The sequence below is a fragment of the Chiroxiphia lanceolata genome, chromosome 20 (assembly GCF_009829145.1).
Source record: "Chiroxiphia lanceolata isolate bChiLan1 chromosome 20, bChiLan1.pri, whole genome shotgun sequence".
Classification (NCBI taxonomy): domain Eukaryota; kingdom Metazoa; phylum Chordata; class Aves; order Passeriformes; family Pipridae; genus Chiroxiphia; species Chiroxiphia lanceolata.
The window spans coordinates 4865007-4884766 of record NC_045656.1 but is presented as its reverse complement, the minus strand read 5'-3'; the positions used below and the strand labels follow the sequence as shown (position 1 = coordinate 4884766).

At 42.1% G+C, this 19760-nt stretch overlaps 1 protein-coding gene across 7 annotated transcripts in view; it reads right to left on the bottom strand.

Moving 5' to 3' along the window:
• Positions 1–19760, bottom strand: part of CUX1 (cut like homeobox 1) — a 271733-nt gene that overhangs the window by 165569 nt on the left and 86404 nt on the right. The gene's annotated exons all lie outside the window — the stretch shown is intronic.

Genomic DNA, 19760 nt, shown 5'->3' with positions numbered 1-19760 from the left:
CCCATCCCTGGAGACTTCCAAGGCTCAGGTGATCAGACCCAGTGTGGGTGCTAAAGGTCCATTTTTAGGGCCAGGTGAGATTCTGTCAGATTCTGGACATTCCCATCACTCCCGAGTCCTACAATGCTCTGGGAACACCACTCACAGCTGGGACAGCCACCAAGTGCTCCAGTAACCATGGAATCTTCCTATCTCCACACAGGCCACAGTCCCTGAGCTACCTGAACCTCCTGCAAGAGATCATAAAGAGGTCTTCTCTCTATAAAAAGGGTCTGTTGAAGCCCTGAGCTTTTTGGAAAAGAAGGTGACCTTAAAAAGGTTGGGAAAGTCTCTTTTCCAACGCATTTACTTTTACATCTACAGTCAGGCAACATACTGGACATTAAACCACTCACCAAAACACTCTCGGCCCTGGATTTAATCTGATTTTCCTGAAGGAAAAGTAGGCTTTTGAGAGAACTGATTTTTGTCATTTAAATGACAAGTCATGCAGAGAGTTGGAGTATCAGGAGTTCTCCCACTCCCTGAGAAATGGCTTAGGGGGCCAAAGGCAAATGAAGCTATCAAAGACAAATGATCAGCCAAACTTCACTTCTGACATGGTTATTGCACTAAAATACAGCTTAATCCCCATCGAGGATAATGTTGCAGCTTTCTAAGCTCCCTCTTCACACTGAACCGAACTGTGCTTCTGTTCTCAGACCAAGCCAAGTCACCTGAACGTTTCCTGATATCTCCTGCTGTTTGTTTTGGGAAAAGAAAAGGTTAGGTACTGTCCTTGCATATCACAACCACCTACAAATTACACCTCTACCAAAGCAAACTGGCAGGTTGAGCAGCTTTTCCCCACTCCCTGCCTCCTCAGGGAGACCCGAGGGCTGTGCATGTTTTATAACATGTTTTCTTTGTAACCTGATGATGCTGACATTGAAGAAAGTAACAATAACCACGATGGCAAAATAAATGTCCACATTCAAGGCCAAAATCTGGCATGGGAGGTTTTAATGCACAGCAAAATTACACGCAGAGAATTAGATTTACAGTCCAAATGCTGGCACCCTTTATAAAATCAGGAAAAATTATACCATCCAAGCAAAGCAGCTTCTCTTGAAATACAAATCTCAGCTGGTCAGAAATCACTGGTTTTAGGGCTTTTGTCCCTGGTATTGCCTTTGAATTTACTGACTAGTTTGGCACCAGCCATGAAAGTGATGTCAGAAGTGAAAGCAGAAATACAGGAGATCTAATTCCAGATCCAGAGGCAGCAGAATGCAATCCTTGCCCCTCTCTGTCTGCATAGCAAGATCCTACTATTTAACTGCATCCTCTGACACATCCAAACTTCTGAAAGACAGGATTTGCAGCACTTTTTATTTCATTATATAAACTATGTCAGGACTTCACCTCTTATTCATCTTGAATAATGAGAGATGTTGTTGGCTGTTTATAACAGAAAAGAGGGAGAGAAGGGGGGAGGAAAGGAATACAAGGAGCATCCCAAAGGCACGAAAACAGCTGGTCAAGCTGTCAAACAGGGACAAAAGCTTTCAGCTACAAACTCTGATTCCCACACAGCCTTCATTTAGTTAATTCAGGATGCCAAACACTCATCCCAGCCATCAGAACATTACCAAGCAAAATTCGTGCCATGATGGGAAAACCTGTCGTGCTTGATTCAGACAGAGGCTTTTGGTGGTGGTAAAACATCTCCTGCTAGAGGAGAAGGCAGCTCAAAGTGCTTCAGTCCTGCTGGTTACCCCACTGCAATCAGTGCTGGGCAATCCCAGGACACGCTGGTCATCAGAGCACACACTTGAACAGAGTAAAATGCTCTGGCAACTTGAAATCTTCACAATAACTTGAAATCTCTTGCAGCTGAACAATTGAGACAGAGCATCCCCCTGCCATTACCTTCACAGAGCACACAGGTTTAGGAAAGGAACTGCGAGGAACGAGCTCCAGCATTTTGAACACAATCAAATACTTCAGGCAGGTGAGTGGATAAATGGCACAAGTCATCACAAAATGCATGAACACCTTTCTCACACCAGTTTTTCTCTTCACCCCTCTCCTCCAGCCTCACCCTTGGAAAGAGTTTATAGGCTACTCGTGTAATTCCCTCCTTGACAAAACAACATCGAAACTTTAGACAGCTCACAATAAAAGGGAAATAAAAATAAACAGACAGAAGTCAGGAATACATATGCCTCGAGTCACCAGCTCCAACTCTGCCGGGGAGATTTATTTTTGGCAGTTTGGAAAAATTCCTCATCAGACTTTGTCTCGAAATATTACCCTAACTTCAAATAGAATTTTCTCTTCTTTACACTAAATTGAACAGAAAGAAGGACGTTCCGTTCAGACCCGGGGGAATCTGCAGTGTTGGTTAGCAAGGACACCACATGATTTATTATCTGTTTAAAGTGTGGTGGCCTTTACTGCCTGGGCTGTGATCAAAACAGGAAAAGCATCCAGCTCCAGCCCTCACACAGCTACCAAACTACTGCAGCCAAGCAGAACAGCTGAAAAGGGTACATGCAACTGAATGCTAAAACAAATTATAATTTATCAACATAAACACACTGAAATATTTGAGTATTCCTATACAATCCCATTATTAGCCTATTTTTCCGTGCCATCTAAATATGTGCATTCTCTCTCTCTCTTTGGATGATTTATCTGGGGTAGAGCAGTTTTCTGAAAAAGGCTGTATCACAGGCAAACTCGGTATCTGAAGCAGAGCCTACGAATTAGGATGTTGTATCATTATCTGAATGAAATCTGATCGCTGAGAACCAGTATAGCCTTTTCTTTTCACAAGGGTATAAACAAAGAGTTTATATTTTGGTCAAGTAGCTACACAATGAAATCTGAATCCACATAATTTTTAGCTTCCTTTCCATTCTCATTAAAAATAACTCCACGGAAAATAAACCAAGAATAAATCTAAGTTAAAATCCTGGGCAACAAATGCATCTTTCTGACAACTAAACTGCATTATTTATCTGTATCTTAATACACTGTGTACAGTACAAAGGACACATCAATGCTCAGGCTACCAACACTGTATCTGTAATTTACTTGAGGTCTGAAGCCACACAAGCACCTTCTGATCTCTTTGCAGGCTGCTCCATCTCATTTACCTCCTAAATGCTTATCTCTAAATGTCACAACAAGAGCCCTCTGACCCCCAGTTTGATAAAGTAGTCCAGCAAGGCTGAGCTTGACCTACACACCTTTATCATCCACACACAAGTGTTGTGCTCTTGTGAAACAAAACAAACCCCAAACCTGGGCGAGTGTTCTCTCGTGCACCACGTTTCCTATGGATGGTTCTATACATCGACTGCTGGAGACACACATTGGCTGGGGAATGTCACCGTGTCTGGGACAGAAATCATCATGAGAAGCAGCCTCACTGGTATCAGCATCGGTGACATCATTAGCTCAGCTGTCACAACCTATTTTTGAGCTGCCTTATCACCAGTGAGATGCTACGGCTTTCCTGCCGCCTTCCCCTTTCGTGTTCCCTTCCCTGTTTGCCCACTTGGAATAAGGCACTAAACAAAGTGCCCTGTGCTCTGAATCAGCAGGGCTGGACAACCTGACTCCACATACTTTCTTATGAGCACTTATGAAAAAGAAGAAAAAGAAAAAACCCAACCCAGAACAAACCCCAGACAACTCCCAATATATACTGACTGTGCAGGAAGGTACCTGTCATTCATCAACATGTAACACTTCCCATCCCTGGAAGTGTCCAAGGCCAGGTTGAAGCAACCTGATCTAGTGAAAAACATCCCTACCCATGGCAGGGGTTGGAAGGAGATGGTCTTTAAGGTCCCTTCCAACTCAAACCATTCCATGACTCAACGATAAAGAAAAAACAGCGTGGCTGAAGAGGGACTCTCCTGCCAAAAACTGGGAACCAGGCTGATCCTCTCTCTCCAGAGGCAGTGTGTTGGTATGATGGATATCTGTTTCTAGCAACTGGGAGGATGTTTATCCGTGTGCCCCTCACAGTCAGGGCTCCACACACTCCATCCACACAGCTTTTATGTCCAGAATGTTGAGCTCCTCCTTCCCATAAATGCAGCTGGAAGGGGGAGAGGTGAAAAGCAGCCGAGCGTGAAGGATTTGGGAAGAACGCTGGCATCAACTTCTGAGGTGTGTTTGATTATTATACACTTCAAGGACACAACTTGTCGCTGCAAAACACACAAATCAGCAAGTTAACTATAATTAGTCGTAAGCAGTTCTGCTGGTTAATTAGAGAGAGCAGCGAGCACAGATGCTTCACCCTGCTATGGGGAAACAGGTGAGCGAGTGGGGATCACTCACTCAACTACCAGTACACAAGTTTTAAATATTATTTCTTTTTTCTTATGAAAAAATCCAGAATATTCCATTTTTTCCACCAGAAATCCTGGCCCCATGTGACTAGGGGTGGAGTAAGGGAAACATTTAAGTCTTTATGTTTAATTAGTTCCAGTAAGTTCCACTTTGCTTTAATCTAAAAGTGATGAAACTGAAATCCCCAATAGTTGTTCAAACAGGTATTATACAGTAGCTCAGATGACTGACTTAATTCCTAAAATATAAGGCAAAGTAAATCATATGAGTAAACAATTTATTGCTCAATTTACACTATGATTTAATGAGATATAAAACCTCTTATTGCTTAAGGCTGCTGAAGTATTTACTTGAAATCCGATCATTAAAGAATGAATCATGATCTTATCAATTTTCTGATGTTTTTAGTTATTTCAATACACTAACATGCCAGTGTTTTCTCTGTACAAAAAAAAAAAAAAATCTTTTAAAGTTACATTTATAGATATGTTTCAACCCCAGCACAATGATAAATAAAAAATCTTGATTTACAGTAGCAAAACGTACACCACAGTACTTTTGGAAATATTTCAGCTCACAGATCTTGTGCAAATTCCATTAGCTTTAATTATTTATTAGCAGTAGATTTAGATTACTGTTCTTGACCTATTTTTCAGTGTGTGGACCCACCCAGCGAGAAGTGAAAAAAAATATTCCATTTGTGAAGGGCTGATTTAGTGAGCACAGACTTCATCTTCAAGGAGAATATTAAGCAAAACCCTGTGTGTTGTAATTCGAGGGGAGACGCCTGAGCTTCTCAGAGGTTACAAACAGGGCCTAACCAGCCCATGGAATAAACACTAATAGAGATTCCTTGAAAAGAGATGGAATTTCTGCTGTTTAACCACTTCAGACCACTCTGCAAAACTGCAGCCACATGACAATCCCAAAGGAAGCGACGGCGACATACGGAGAAGTTTCAAGAGTTTCTTTGTGGAAATACCCTGGTTTCCACCAAACTCCAGACAACGTGGATCCTACCAAACCACAGGGAAATGGGCCTAGAGGGAGGAAAAAACTGGGGGCTGGTCCTTTCACGCTGCCAAGGTGGCAAAACACGCTCTTCCCAGGCATGGAAAAACGAAGCATCCGGGGTGAAAGTCTTGAAGAAAAATTAAACCAAAAAAAACCCAACCAAACAACAAAACCAGAACTGCCCAAAAATATATATCCCCACCATTGGAAACACTGACTACTTCTGTACCACCCTGGGCTCTGTGGTGCCTCTCAGGCAGAAACTCTAAGGCTGTAAATATATTAAAAGTAGGCACTAAAGGCAGTGATCTCTGCAAAGCTGGTGCTGGCACGTTGCTTTCAATGGAACTACTCGCTTTGCTGAGTCTTAATGGAATCCTCTCATGGCTCCTTCCAAGTTCAAATAAACAAAAAGCTACCAGGTTTACTCTGGGCCTGTGCAGCAACGTCCAAACAGACTGGTTACCTTCACAACTGTTTAAAACATCCCCTCTGCCAAAGCACAACTGTTGCACCCATATATATATATGTAGGTAAGTGTGTGTATATATACACACATGCACTAGATATAATAGAAGAAGAATTTTTTTCAGCTGACTTTACAAATTAGTTTAGTGAACGATGCTTTTTAGTAAAACCTTGCTGTCATTTATAAACCAGGGAGTTAACACTGGCTAGGAAAGACGTTGAACAGAAACTATTCAGAACTTAAAAACCAGAGTTGCTAGGGAACAAAAAAAAAAAATTAATTTAAACAAAAACGAGTCAGGTGGAGCTATGGAAGGAGGTAATTCTAATGAAATGAAAAGCCTGGTCACTAAAATTTCAGTTGGGGGAGGGGGAAAAAAAAAAAAAAAGGATGACATGTAACAGTTCACCAATACAAGCAGAAAATCCAGCATTGCTTTTAACAAACAATTTAAAAGGTTACACACTGGCTAATGGCTCCATGGAGATTTTCCCTCCTGCTAACAGTTTGTCCTGCCTTCTTGTCAAACCCTGTGGTCCCTGCTGAAGGCTGAGGTGACACCAAACATGCCATGACAGACCTTTGTCATGGGAAAAATCACATGTCTGTATCATGCCAGGTCAGCAGAACTGGGATGGTTATTTCATTTATGTAATGAAAACGCATTTGATACACCAAATAAATATTTCAGAGTCTTTGAAGTGCACTGTTCTTGCCAGCAGGACAACCACGTGTCAGTGAAATCCAGGAACTGCTGTTCCTAGGACTTAGGTCAGCCTTATATCCCTGCATATAGAAAGGATAATGAGTTGGTACAGAGCTTTGTTAAGTACCTGCAGATGTTGTTAGATGAGCACATCTGCCAAAGAAATGGAAAGCAAACTGACTTGCTTAGTTGTGGATCCCAGTGTAGTTGTGCATACCAGTATAGCTGTACCTCCCCAAAAAACAGCCTCACCTATATTTGTCACATTTTAACCAGAACTGCTCTGTCCCTCCAAAAATTCCATGTCATTCCAGAGGTTTTCTGCCCCTGCAACTGGGGTTTCCAGTGAATAGGATCCTGAACGCTCCTCCCAAATCACATCCTGCAGGATCTCATCCTCCATCCACTACATTTTCCACTTGGAAAGTCTATAAAGAAAAGAGTTCACAACACCTCCCTGGTTATTCACAATTACAGCCTGCAGATCAGAGGTTTCTCTTCAGCGGAAAATGGGGAACTTCTGAAAAAAGGTAATTATTATGAGCCTTAAAAAATTAACGTGTCTAATGAGAGGCTAATGACAGGGGCCATGACTCTGCAGATGATGCACCTGAAGTGCTGTGGTCCAATTAACAACACCAGTTCAAACACAGCCTAATGCTTCACACAGTGGATTTAGAAAGGAGAATATTTAATGTGAAACCATAATTGCAGCTGTAATTTTCCATATTCCCTCCACACAAGCAGTGCTGGAATCAGAGTGCACCATCCTTCAGGTCTCTCCTGGGATGATGGAATAAGGAACTGGGTGCTGGGACTGAGGTTTCTACTCAGTCTCAAAGAAAAGATGGGTGGGACCATTCAGAAATCATTTATTTCAATGTACAGGTTTTTTTTAGGAAAAGTGGGACTACTAAAAAACATTCACATTTTAAAACCTGTTGCTGATGCCAACACACAAGCATCTGGATTTAAAGTCAGGTTAAGTTCCCAAGAAGAATAACTCTGTGTTAAATATAATAGTGAGGAGCCAGGTTTCACCCTCATGGATCCTTACAGACTATCTGTAAATTGGGGAGGGGCACTGCCAAGACATCAGATATTGCAAAACTGTTTTCCCTACTTATTGTTTAAATATAGATTACAACTAGAGCTGTGCATTAATCACACTCTGACAAACCTGCATGTAAGAACACAGGTGTATTTACTGATTTATATCATTGCAGCCAACCTTTTCCTTTGATTTGAATGCAAGAAAATCCAATACTACACAATCCTCTAAAAATCTTTTTATAAGATTTTTCTCCTTAACCTCGATCCTGGCCATCCAGTTTTATTCAAAAGCCAGTTGGTCCTAGAGAAAACAAGTTGTTTCAGGAGGATCTGGGTGAAAAGCCTGTTGTCCTGCAAACCCATGTCCTGTATTTGCTAAAACTCTTGTCATCTTTTCTGCCTTTATGTTCTTTGTGACTTGTTCCACGCAGGGAGTCACTGGCTACTCACCTGCTGTGGGTTCAGGCATCGCCCTTCGGGTGCAGCTGAAGTGGTAACTTCAAGATTCCAACAAAGAGGAAAAATTCAAAATAAAAAAAAGAACACTGACAACCTCAAAAACTTCAGGATACAGACCCAGAGGTTTTACTCCATCTAATTTAGCATACCTGGTAAAAACACCTCAAAATTAATATAACTGTCATCCTGCTGACCTAAATAAAAAAAACGCAGCACAGAGCTTTTCATGTTGCTTCAGCGAGTGAAGCAATTGGGAGAAAAACTTTTGCTGCCTTTACACTTCCTGGCAAAATTCCTACAGAAACAGGCTCAGGCCCATAGTGCTTTGGTAGCACACAGTAGACAGAAATGAATCACCAGGATGAAAGAAAGCAAAAGCTCACTACAGACTTCTTCAATACATTTACTGTTTGTTAGTCGAACTTAAGAAATAAAAAAACCCACATAAAGCACTTTTGAGCAGCAGCATCTCCTCACCACTGTAATATATGGTCGCAGCTGGGATTAATTCCCAAATTCACGGGATGAACTGGGAACTGCTGCAGTGCTTGGGGGGGAGGGGGTGGGGGGAGAGAAAGAGATAAAAAGATCAGGAAAAGGAACCCAGAGAATTGAAGATCCTGCTGCCTCCCCGTCGGTCAAGGCTGCGAGCCCAGCACTGAATCACCATCAGCTCAATAGCAGATTAAAATGAGACATACTTGTGTAATAATAAATCAACAGAATTAATACAAGCTTATCTTCCACCAACTTAGAAGGGGGAGGTGACAAATTGTGCTTAAGGACAAACAGTTTTACTGTTGCTGCACAAGCTGAGTGTCTGTAGGAAACGGCTAAATTTAGACAGCCAGCTTTTGATGAGAGCAACGGAAATTAATTCAAGTTTTTTTGTCTGTGTGGTTTTTTTAAACAGCTCTAGAATGTTACTCATCTCTCGAAACTCTTACCAAAAGAAGAGACTTCATAATGCACCATCCCTCCCTGCCTACTCCCTCCTACTCTTGCCCCTATAAAAGGAAGAATTGCTCCTTTGGGCTACAGCAATTTAGGAACTTAATGCAGTTTAACAAATTCCCTATCTCTTGGCTGGAGCTGTTTGGCTCCGACAGATGAATCAGAGAAGTCCATAAACGTCTGGAGGATTCCTACAGACTTTTTCTTGGATGACTATATATGGCAAGTACAGATCAAGTTATCTGCAATCGTTTTAACCTAAGCTTCAAACTTTTTACCTTATTTCTGGCTTTGTGGCAAACTGCCTTCATCTGCAACACCCTGGAATTAGACACAAACTGACAATTGCTTTCCCCAAAAGCATTTTCCCACTCGTTGCAAGGCAGTAAAAATACTTGAATTAAGATACATTTAGGTAAAAATTAACTTTTTTTCAATCCCTTCTGCCTCTCAGCAATACATTTCCATAGATGAGCAACCCAGACTGTGATGCTGTGAAGCTCATGTTTTCATTTACACTATTTTGCTGTTACTGAAGGTGCGCCTCAACAGGCAGCAGATGTTTTCCATCACTTATTACCTGAAATACCAACTAACACCAAGTGTCACGAGAAGTCTTGCACAAACTGGCAACAGAAGTGAAAATCCACACTCAAAAAAAAAAAAAAAAAGAAGAGGGGAGGTCAAAACTGCCCGACTGATGTACACGGGGACTTACAAAGGAATTCCAACCATGCCTGCAACACCCTTTAATGCAGAGAAATACTCAATAAACTTCTTCCTATCACCATCTTTTATACATCTGATCATTTTTACAAGATGCTTAGTGAATACATCAAAGCCAACAGCATGTGATACAATACTGAAGGCTTCTTTTAGCTGCATCCAAAGCCTTTTCTCCGTGCATCCAAAGCAAAGGGTACGCCAAGTTCAGGCAAGTTCTTTAAGCTAAATATTCCTAACGTGTCTCAAATGGACACCCTGTGCCACTGAGGGCTCACAGTGGGTAAGATCCTAGCTCCTCAAAGCCAGCAGTGAAACCCGGGTACGCAAACTTGAAAGCCTGAAAGCCAACTCTTGAGTTTTGGACGCAAAAACGCCGCAAGGGCTCACTTTTAAATGTCACTTAAAGCAAAGATCCACGGCCAGACCTTTCCTGTGCAAGAGCCTACAACTGATGCCCCTGATGGAACTCGGCAGAGGAAGAACCGTGGCACAGCCACTGCCCCATCGCTCTAAACTGTGGGGCAGAGTCACAGAGGATGAAATGTAGGCACAGTCAAGCTCCATCCTGTGAAACACTCCAGGAAATGCAGATAAAACAGGTAAAGAAAAAGCCACTGTTCAGAGGAGATTGTATCTTACCCAGCTGCTTTATTAACACCCTGCAGTTAAAACACGGTATTTTAAATTTCCAAAGGCGCGCTGTGTCTGGAAATGCAATATTTGAATAAGCACTCTTAAGACTCAAAGCATATCAAGTTTTCCCACCTGACTACACCCTTATAAACAGTGACATTTCTGAACCACTGATCTCCTTCTTAGCCAGGTTAGGGCAGGCACTGAGGATCATGCTTAAGGGAAAAAAAAAAAAAATGGAAAAGGAAAACTGGGCAAGTGACATCGTGGACTCTCTGAATCAGTATTGATTATACAACTTATCTGATTTTATAACTTCTACTTATTGGATCCTGATGATCTATGCTTATAACAAGCTGGAATTGCTCATTTTTTGAATTGATTTTTGGAATGGCTTGTGCAGCGTTTGACGGTCCATCAGATCTGAGGACTGAGATAACTCATTCATTCCATGGATTCACTCATGCCATGGATCCATCAAAGCACAGGTGCCTGATGTGTTATTCCTGATGCTGCTCTCCAAGTTCATATAAGAACAAGGAAATGTTTCAGTGCCATTATCAGACAGTGGGAGCATAAACAACTGTTAGCACCTCTTGGGAGAGAACAGATATCATTCAGTTGCATTCCATGGGGCTTTTTTCCTAGCGTAGATCCCAGGGAAAGGACTGCATGACAGAAACTCCTCATGGGTCAAGTTCTAGATGCACCAGCTGTGAGCGAGACAACTCCACAGCCCAGCTCTCTGCACTGCAATCTGCTTTTTTCCAACCAAGTCAGACCTAGACCCCAAATTTTTACGGCTCTTCTTCCTCCTCCTCTGCTGGATGAGCTCCCAGAGCCCTGCAGCAGGCACTGCTCTCTGCCTTCCAAAGTGCTCCTGGTTGGAGCAGGGACTTCTCAGGCAAGCCTGGCAACTCAGCACAACCCTCCTGCTCCCTGTTCCCCCCAGTCCTCTTGTGTTCAGCATCCTCCTTTTGACCAGGAGTTCACTTTTGGGATAAGTAAGCCATTAGTGTGATCCAAACCAGCCAAGGTTATTCCCCCCATAAACAACTTGTCCAGTGTTTCCTCAAGGACTTTGCTCTCTTCCATTTTTCTGCTCCATTTTTTTGACAGCTCTGACTGATGCTTGGGAGCGTTTCCCATTAAAAACCAGCACACTCAAGTGTGTAATATGTTCCTAAAACATAAATATTTGCCAGATTGTCATACAGAAATACTTCATTATCTTTTCCATAACTGCATAAAATACAAAAACTTAGGTTGCAACAGCATGAAACACTCCTGAAAGTGTGAAAATTATTGCTCATTTTCATGTAAACTGGAGTATTGAAGTACAAATCACACTGTTTACATTAACTGATCAGAAGAATTCCAGTTGATGCAAGTAGGAAGCTGGAATTATTAACATTTTTCTCTGAACTGGGTCTGTTAACTAATAGCTTTTTCACCCCTTATCAGCTGCACAAACAACAATGGATTTTAAATCAACTAAATGACCTGTGAACTTCTCCTAAATGGGGGGCACATAATTTAAGGCAGCCAAGAAAGTTTCACAGGAGTCAAGAGGGCTCCTCGCAAGGGGCACATGTGGAGAGAGTTAAAGCTTCAAACCGCTATTTCCCCCCCCCCCCTTCCTCAAGTGTCAGCTGTGATAAGCCAAAATTAACAACCCTACACTGAACCACTTCAAATGAAGGGGAAAAAAAATTTCTTCTTGCTATTCTAGGTATTTTAAGTTGCATATGAGCACGGTGGCTAAATATAGACGGTGACAACAAGAGACAGCATTGTCCCTTCGGGCACATTGAATATTATCTCAGAATTCCCATCTTCCTGGGCTGAGCCTCCAGTGTTGGGCTGTTTTGGTTTTGGCTTAAATTTTTCTTACTTAGCAAAGTGTATATTAACCCTGACATCGTTTTAGATGGAGCAGTTTAACAAAAAGTGTTTTGTTTTGTTGGTTTTTTTAAAAAAAAGGAAATCCTGATTCCGCAAAAGCACCAGAGAGATTTTCAATAATTTTCCCAGCTCTGTGTTACTGCACAGAGAGCAGATGCCTTCTGCTTTCTGAGAGCTCTGTCACTCCGTTTTTAAAACGAGAAGGGCATCAATATGAAGTTTTTACAGCTTCCTAAACCAGAAAGCCAAGTTAAAATTTTCAGACGTGAAAGTGTCTTTTTCCCCAGGAATTCGTGCGCTTCACTTTCACGTTTCAATCAGGAGTGCAAGGAATAAAATCAATAATTACTGGTTTCAAAACACTTCCTAGGAGTGCAAGTGCATCATCTGGAATCCAGCAGACTCATATGAGCCTTTAATATTGAACATGACCAGACTTTCAGACGACACGGCTGCTCCCGACTTCTGAAGTATTTAAATACCACTGAGTGAAGCGCAGGTTTCTGCCTAATGTACCCAATGCACTTAGAACATTGACAACACTTCATTTTTAAGCTGGCTTCTATATAAAGTTTAATTTTTAAAGCCATCTATAAATTATCAATGACATCTGTTCTGAAAAATGTCAATCCCTGTTCCTTAGGTTGGCAGGACCCATCTATTTTGTGTAACGTCCTCTTCATATTCCAGCAATTTTAAAGCTCTGTTGACACACGGTTTTTAAGTGAGGCATTGCTCTCCTGGGATTTCATTATTTAGACAAGTCTTGTTCTAAGGTACCAAAGACAATAAATGCACACAACTGCTCTGGACTATATCCCATGGCTCTGACTCCCAGAGATGAAGTGACAGGCACAGATACCCTGAAAACACCCCCGTGCAGGGCACCCCTTCCATGTCACACAAACCAATGGCAAGAGCAAGCAGCAGCTGGAACACCAGCTTGCACCAGCCACCTAATCTGCTGATCAGTGAAGTATGGGGGCCCTCATCATCACTAATTCCTGCAACTGAGAAGATAGTTTATTGTGACAAGGTACAAGCACAGGGCTGTCACCACATTGCCATTCCATCAGCCAAAATCTCATTTTGGCTATTCTGTTTATCTAATTGTACCATACAGTCACAATTTAGCATGTCATTCTTTAATTTCTTCAGCTGTTGGGCACTAACATTGTGGCTCATTAAAATGCAATTAGGTTTGGTTTTATGCCCTTATGACGTTACAAAAGAAGGGGTAAAAATAATTTACAAATGTCCACAGTAATCTTCCAGACCTTGTACAACACACACTACTTCCACTTTTTAAAGAACACACACAATAAAAACATCTCATCTTTGTTTTCAAGTCTAATACAACCTTTTTGCTTTTAATATATTCTTTTTGCCTCTTTTCATTCCTCAACCATTAAGCTACTGAGCTCCTGTCTACACAGAGGCGTCCTCTAAAATCAAAGCTGGGTTTCAAGAAAGTTTAATCTTGAAGAAACAATTGCACCACGTGCTCTGGTTCTATATGAACATATCATAAACTGTCACCAAGTCCTCTCCCACTATTTGTCACACAGCAGCAAAACAGACATTGTCTGCTTCTGATTCTGTAATTGAGGAGCAGTGTCTGCTGGATGCTGAAATCCTGCTTTCTGGTCATGGCAAACATAAATCAAAGAAAAAAAATCTGCTCTATTAAATCTATTTGCTCTGGGAAAAGAGGGATTTATCATCCTGTAGAACAAGTGGTCAATAAGATTCAGAAGTGCTTAGTACAGACCATGATGAATCGGGATGCCACAGGTGACACTGTAATTGTATTTGAAAGGAATCCACAAACAGAAAGGTGAGTGCTCTATTTATTTCAGAGTATAGACAGGCTGGGGATTAAATGCATCACAAACAGAGCAGGATTTTCCCTCTGCATCCCCTCAGGGAGGATCCTTAACAGACTGTCCCAGGAGGCAAAAGCAGCAAGAGAGAAAATAGAGCTGCTTTAACAAGTAAATCTAAAATGGGTATTTCTTATAGAGCCATCGCAGAAGAAACAGCTTCCAGGAGCTTTTCAACACCACACAAACCTTGAGCAAGTGAAAAAAACAAGTTTCAGCAGCAGCAAGACCAGGTCAAGTTTAGGGGCCCTGCAGGGAACCCACGGAACCATAAGACAATTCACTGGCAAATCCCATTTCATGATTCAGGAATGGCTGGGCATAATCCCTGCCTCAAATCACCACGATTCCCAACACAAAAGGCAGCTTGGTTTCTCACCCAGGGCAAGAATTTAGTCCCAAAGGACAGAAAGGAAGATGAAACAGCACAACCACGTAATTAATAAGGAAACGAATATAGGTGTATTGCAACGACAACTTTGGGAGTTACTAAATTAACCACAGACTAATCCCTTTTTTCCCCTGTTTTTGAACAGAGGAATCCAATTCTGCTGCTTTACGTGTTTCAGTTTTGTTCCAGCAACTTAAACACTGTGTGGAACCAACGTCCTTCCCTCACACAAGGACCAGCTTTAGTGCAGCACACAAAATACTCCCCAGACCGATAAACCCTCCCATCCTCCCCGGCGTTCAGCCAGCCGGAGCCTGAACTTGGATGGCGGAGCTGCATCTGGTTTCACTTTCCGACAACAAAACAAAACTCACAGGCATCATTCATTATCCCCGAGGTCCCACACCGAGGCTTCCAGACACACTTTAAGAACTAATTAAGGGCTTATTTAAGGCCGGAGAGGACGTAAATACTAAACTGAAAGGGAACCGATGAACTCGCGGCGTTCGGTGCCCGGTTATCTCCGTGAAGGATGAGCTCCCGGGCTCCGGCCCTCGCGCCCCAGCATCAATTTCCTGTTCGCGCTGAGGAAATCTTCCACACGTTGGATTCGACTTATGCTGCAGTGTCTGCTCGGCCCTGGACACAGCACCAGACGAAGAGAATGGTTTTGACTGGGGAAGATAACGTTTTGAATTTCGGGGCTAAGCTGTGTCGCGCTTTTGCCGTCGGACCCGAGGCCAAAATTCAAGGGTGCTCAAGGCAGCCTGGCCAAGCTGTGCCTGGTCAGAACTCTCCCTTTCAGCAGGGATGTGACACAGAGAAACTCCTCACATGAGTTCTGTAACATCTCGTTTTGCCTCCCAGAGTGCACTTGGGAGATCCACCCATCTCGTGCACTCGCTATAGCTGAGGAGGGAAATGAGATTCATAAGCTGCAGCCTTCATTCAGTTCCAAAGTATTATCCTAGCAGCTAAAAAAAGCCATCATTTGCTCCTACTACTGTTCTTTTTACTGAATTATTACAGCCAGGCTGGCTTGCATCTTTGGACTTAAACAATATATACAGGTTGTAATATGACTTAAAAAGCTAAATTCTTATCTCTGTGTTTCTTTCATCCAAAGGTATAAACCATATTCCTAAATTTTATACACTTGTAGTACAGTAACAACAAACAAAAATCCAGACAAACTCAAGCTCTCTCTGTGCTGGCCTCTGCCCCAGCGAGGATGCAGCCCTGTATCAGACAGGATATAAGAGCCCAGACAGATGCAGTCTGAGGGAGAGGTACTAACCAAACAGCATTCAAAGAGAAAACAGGAGAGGCCGCCTCTTACCAGAGCCAGGAGACATTTTTACAGAACATACTTCACTGGGAACATCACAGGACAAAAAAGAAAAAAACAAGTCCACTGTTTGCACTTCGATATATATCCCATTTCAGTCTGCAACAGAAGAGGCAGCACAACCCAAATTAAAAGCACTGCTAACAGAGGCTGTTGCTCTTTTATTGTGATTGTTACAAGTCACATTAGTAGAAATTTGTGAAGTGTTTTAACGCATTTTCATTTCAGCTTAATTAATTTTCATAGGAGTTTGAGCTTAATTAATTTTCACAGAAGTTTGAGCTTAATTAATTTTCATAGAAGTTTGACAATTTTCTCATTTGTTGTTGAAATCACAACATGAGTTTTCCATATGCAAGGCAAATATAATAATATCAGCTCACAAAGTCATTTTTGGACTTGTTTTTGTATTTCACAACCAAAAATACTTCCAATGTAAACTGTTAACTGAAGCTCTGACAAGTTTTATTATAAATATTCCTAGCTTTAAAGAGAAATTTGAATATATTCACTTAGTGTATGTTCAAGACAGTTTAGGTCTGACAGCTCCAGATTATGCCTCATTTATATGGAGCAGTGATCAAACTCATTAATATGTGAAAGAACTAAAGAGGCAGAGGATTGTGAATCAAACAGCATGAGCAAAGTTGTCGAGGAACATGAATAGCTTATGAGGATTTACGTAAGGTGATAGTTTCCAGGGCCCCTTGTGCCAAGGTTTCTAAAGGAGATGAATAAACAGGGAGTAGTTGGAGCAGCCTCTCTCAGGCTGAGGCACAGCCCCCGCACACACAACCCCGCCAACTTAAGCCAAGGAGGAAGCACTTAATCTGCCCATAATTCACCCCATGTGTTACCAGCGATAGGGGCCTCTCCTCTCAGTCAAGGTGAGAGATTTGACAAGGCAGGTAAAGCCTGTTCAGAACTTTTCTCCTCTTGCTTGTGCGGTGGCGGCTCAATAATTTAAGAAGCGTTTCTTGCAGGGGAAAATCAAATCTCACTGTGAAGCAGCGTCTCCTTAAGATTCATTTAATCTTCTGATAACACAAGCTGTGCACACACAATCACTGAAGATGATAATCTGCTGTATGCAACACTAAGTCTACTATTATTCCATTTATTAAAAAGTGCTATAATAATGTTTTGTGCATACATGTACTAAAAAGACAAGTGGATTAGGAGATGAAAATTCAGGGTGCTTCTTCTTTACAGTGTGTGGCTGCCTGATACCTCACATTTCTGATGTACAGACATGTGGCTTAGCATGTTTTGTGTGAGAGCTCTGACAACAGTAGCTCCCCCAGCAAGAGCCAAAGGCCCCCACACCACTGATTTTTGGGGGATGGATAATCTCAAATCAAAGCCATGTTCACTTGTTACCAGTTGTTCTTTTTCCTAAGTAAATAAATCATCAGCAGATGAAACTATTAGGAAAAAAGGGAGTGCTGATTTACTTGGCATAGGCTCTTACATTTCTGACATGAAAATCCCTGGTTACTGCTGTCCAACACATGCCACAAACAACCTATCAAAGTGATCACATTTAATCCTTTGAAGGTATGGAGTGGTTTGAACCAAAAGACAGAGGGCTCAGAAATTTTGTATCAATACTCTCCAATCAACTTGTCTTTAAGAGCCGAGACACCCATCGCTGTTCACATCAGGAGCAAGCACTGACTGAAATGTTACTGTTCCTGCAGAGACCTCTACAAAAGGCCTCAGTGAATTACAGAAAATGAACATTACCAGGGCCATCCTATTCCTGTTTGCAATTTTCTCCTCACACGCACTGCCCGGGCCGGCTGCCAGCAGAGGAGCTGACCTGCTGCACATGTGCTGCACACACGGGGAGCCCGGCCTGGCACGGCCTCACCCCAGGCTCTGTCCACCCCAAAACCACTCCCAGCACACACACACACACACACACACACGCACAGGACTTCCACCAGGGATAGAGCACGTCATGCCCACGGAGCTGATCTGCACATGCGCCTCGTGGGCTCTGCCCGGGATTTCCTGTTCAGACCAGGGCACCAGACAGACAGAAATCCCGGGCAGGGAGCCAACCTCCTCAGATTCTGCCTGGACAACACTTCCAGGCCGAAAAGGAGGAAGAAAGAAAGGAAGAAAGAAACAAAAAATATTTTTTTTTGAAGTGGGAAAACACGGTTGGAGAACAGCGGGCTTATTTTAATACCTCACATCACTAAAAATATCTGTTTATTTTCCAATGTAGTTTATGTAAACTTCAAGGAACCAAAGCTGTAGTTAAAGACAACACACACCCAAGTGCAAGTTACTTCTGTTCTGTCTGCAGGTACAGATCTCCTGATCCTCACTCTACCTTCTTTCCCATTCTTCCCTCAGCTGGAAGTTAAACCTGGCTGCGTTAGCACGATATTCCTCAGGGCAAGAGCCAGTAAATAAAGTTTATTAACTTCCCTCAGCACTGATTTCAAACCCCTATGGGCTCTTGCTCGCCCATGGGCTGATCTCACTTCTATGGCTGCTTATGTAGAAATCTTGACTTAACCACTCTTTTGTACTAGAAAATGAATGACAATCACATCTTGGATTTTTTAATCAAGTGATACTTGGAAATTCCTGACAAAAGGCCACTTCTGAATTACTCTGATGGGAACTCTCGTTACACAAGCTGTATAAAGCTGGTCCTAGCAAGCTCTTTTAAATTATAACCCACACTACAGGTACTGGAGACGGGTTCTCTGCTGAATTTTCCTGCTTAAGCTCCCTGTTACCAACTGCTAGGAACTGGTTCCAGGTAACTTATTAAACACCACAGTTGATAGATGTGAAATGGCTTTCCCAACCACCTCAACCTTTACCGACCTTTCCTGTCCTTGTCAATGGCCACGCTTAGTTCCAGTTCTGGTCTCTCCCTGGTTTTAGTGCTTTATCTCTGTTAGCAGCAGTGCAGAGCCAGGCAAACTGCAGTAATGTGCCATTTCCTGACATCAAGCCAAAAGGGGAAAAGTAAAGGGCAGGATTTCTGATGCATTTCTTCACTATTTTGAATACAAGCCATTAGTAGAACCACTAGAAAAATTAGGGTAGGCAGCATTAAGTTAACCAACTCTGATTATTAACATGATTTTCATTCCAGCAACCTCATTCCTTTATAAAAAGTAGTTTACCAGGGGTTTACAATCAAGGTATGCAGTAGCCATGTTCAGGTTCAATTCTTATAGGACACAGAAGAGGGAAGATTTAATAAGTAGCCACCTCTTAGGTGTAGAAAGAGAAAAGGATTTGGAAATCAGTTTATCACTTTTTAGAATAAGAGTTCTTTTGAAAATCAGTACTAAAAATTTAATCCCATGACCTACACCGTTCAGTTTTGAATAATTAGTCTCTTATGCAAGAGCTGCTGTTTTCAGTTTGAAGCCTGTGTATTTTAAATGCATGTCAATAACATGATTTATCATAGAAGGATTTGTGAAAACCCAAATACCCATTTTGCCAAGAGCAGAGGCCCTCTGAAGTCCAACAACAGCCTCACATCCACAAGTCCTGGAGGAGGGCAGACCTGGTTGCGACCCCTCCCTTTGCTCACAACCCTTTAACCCCCTATTTTCTTCCTCTTTCTGCTTTTAAATACAGCTGAAAGTGACGCTTACTCCAAATATTACACGTAAATCTTAGCAGAGAACATTCAGAAGTGGTAATTACTAACCATTTCCCCAGATAATTAGCTTACAAAAAGGTGTATTTTTAATGTGGATTGCCAAACTCTCCACTAATCATCTCACACCACTTCCCCACAGTAACAATTATTGAAAAACAGTTTAAAAATGCATAAACAAGAGCATTTAGAGCTCATTTACTTTAGACCAAGCGTCAATAAA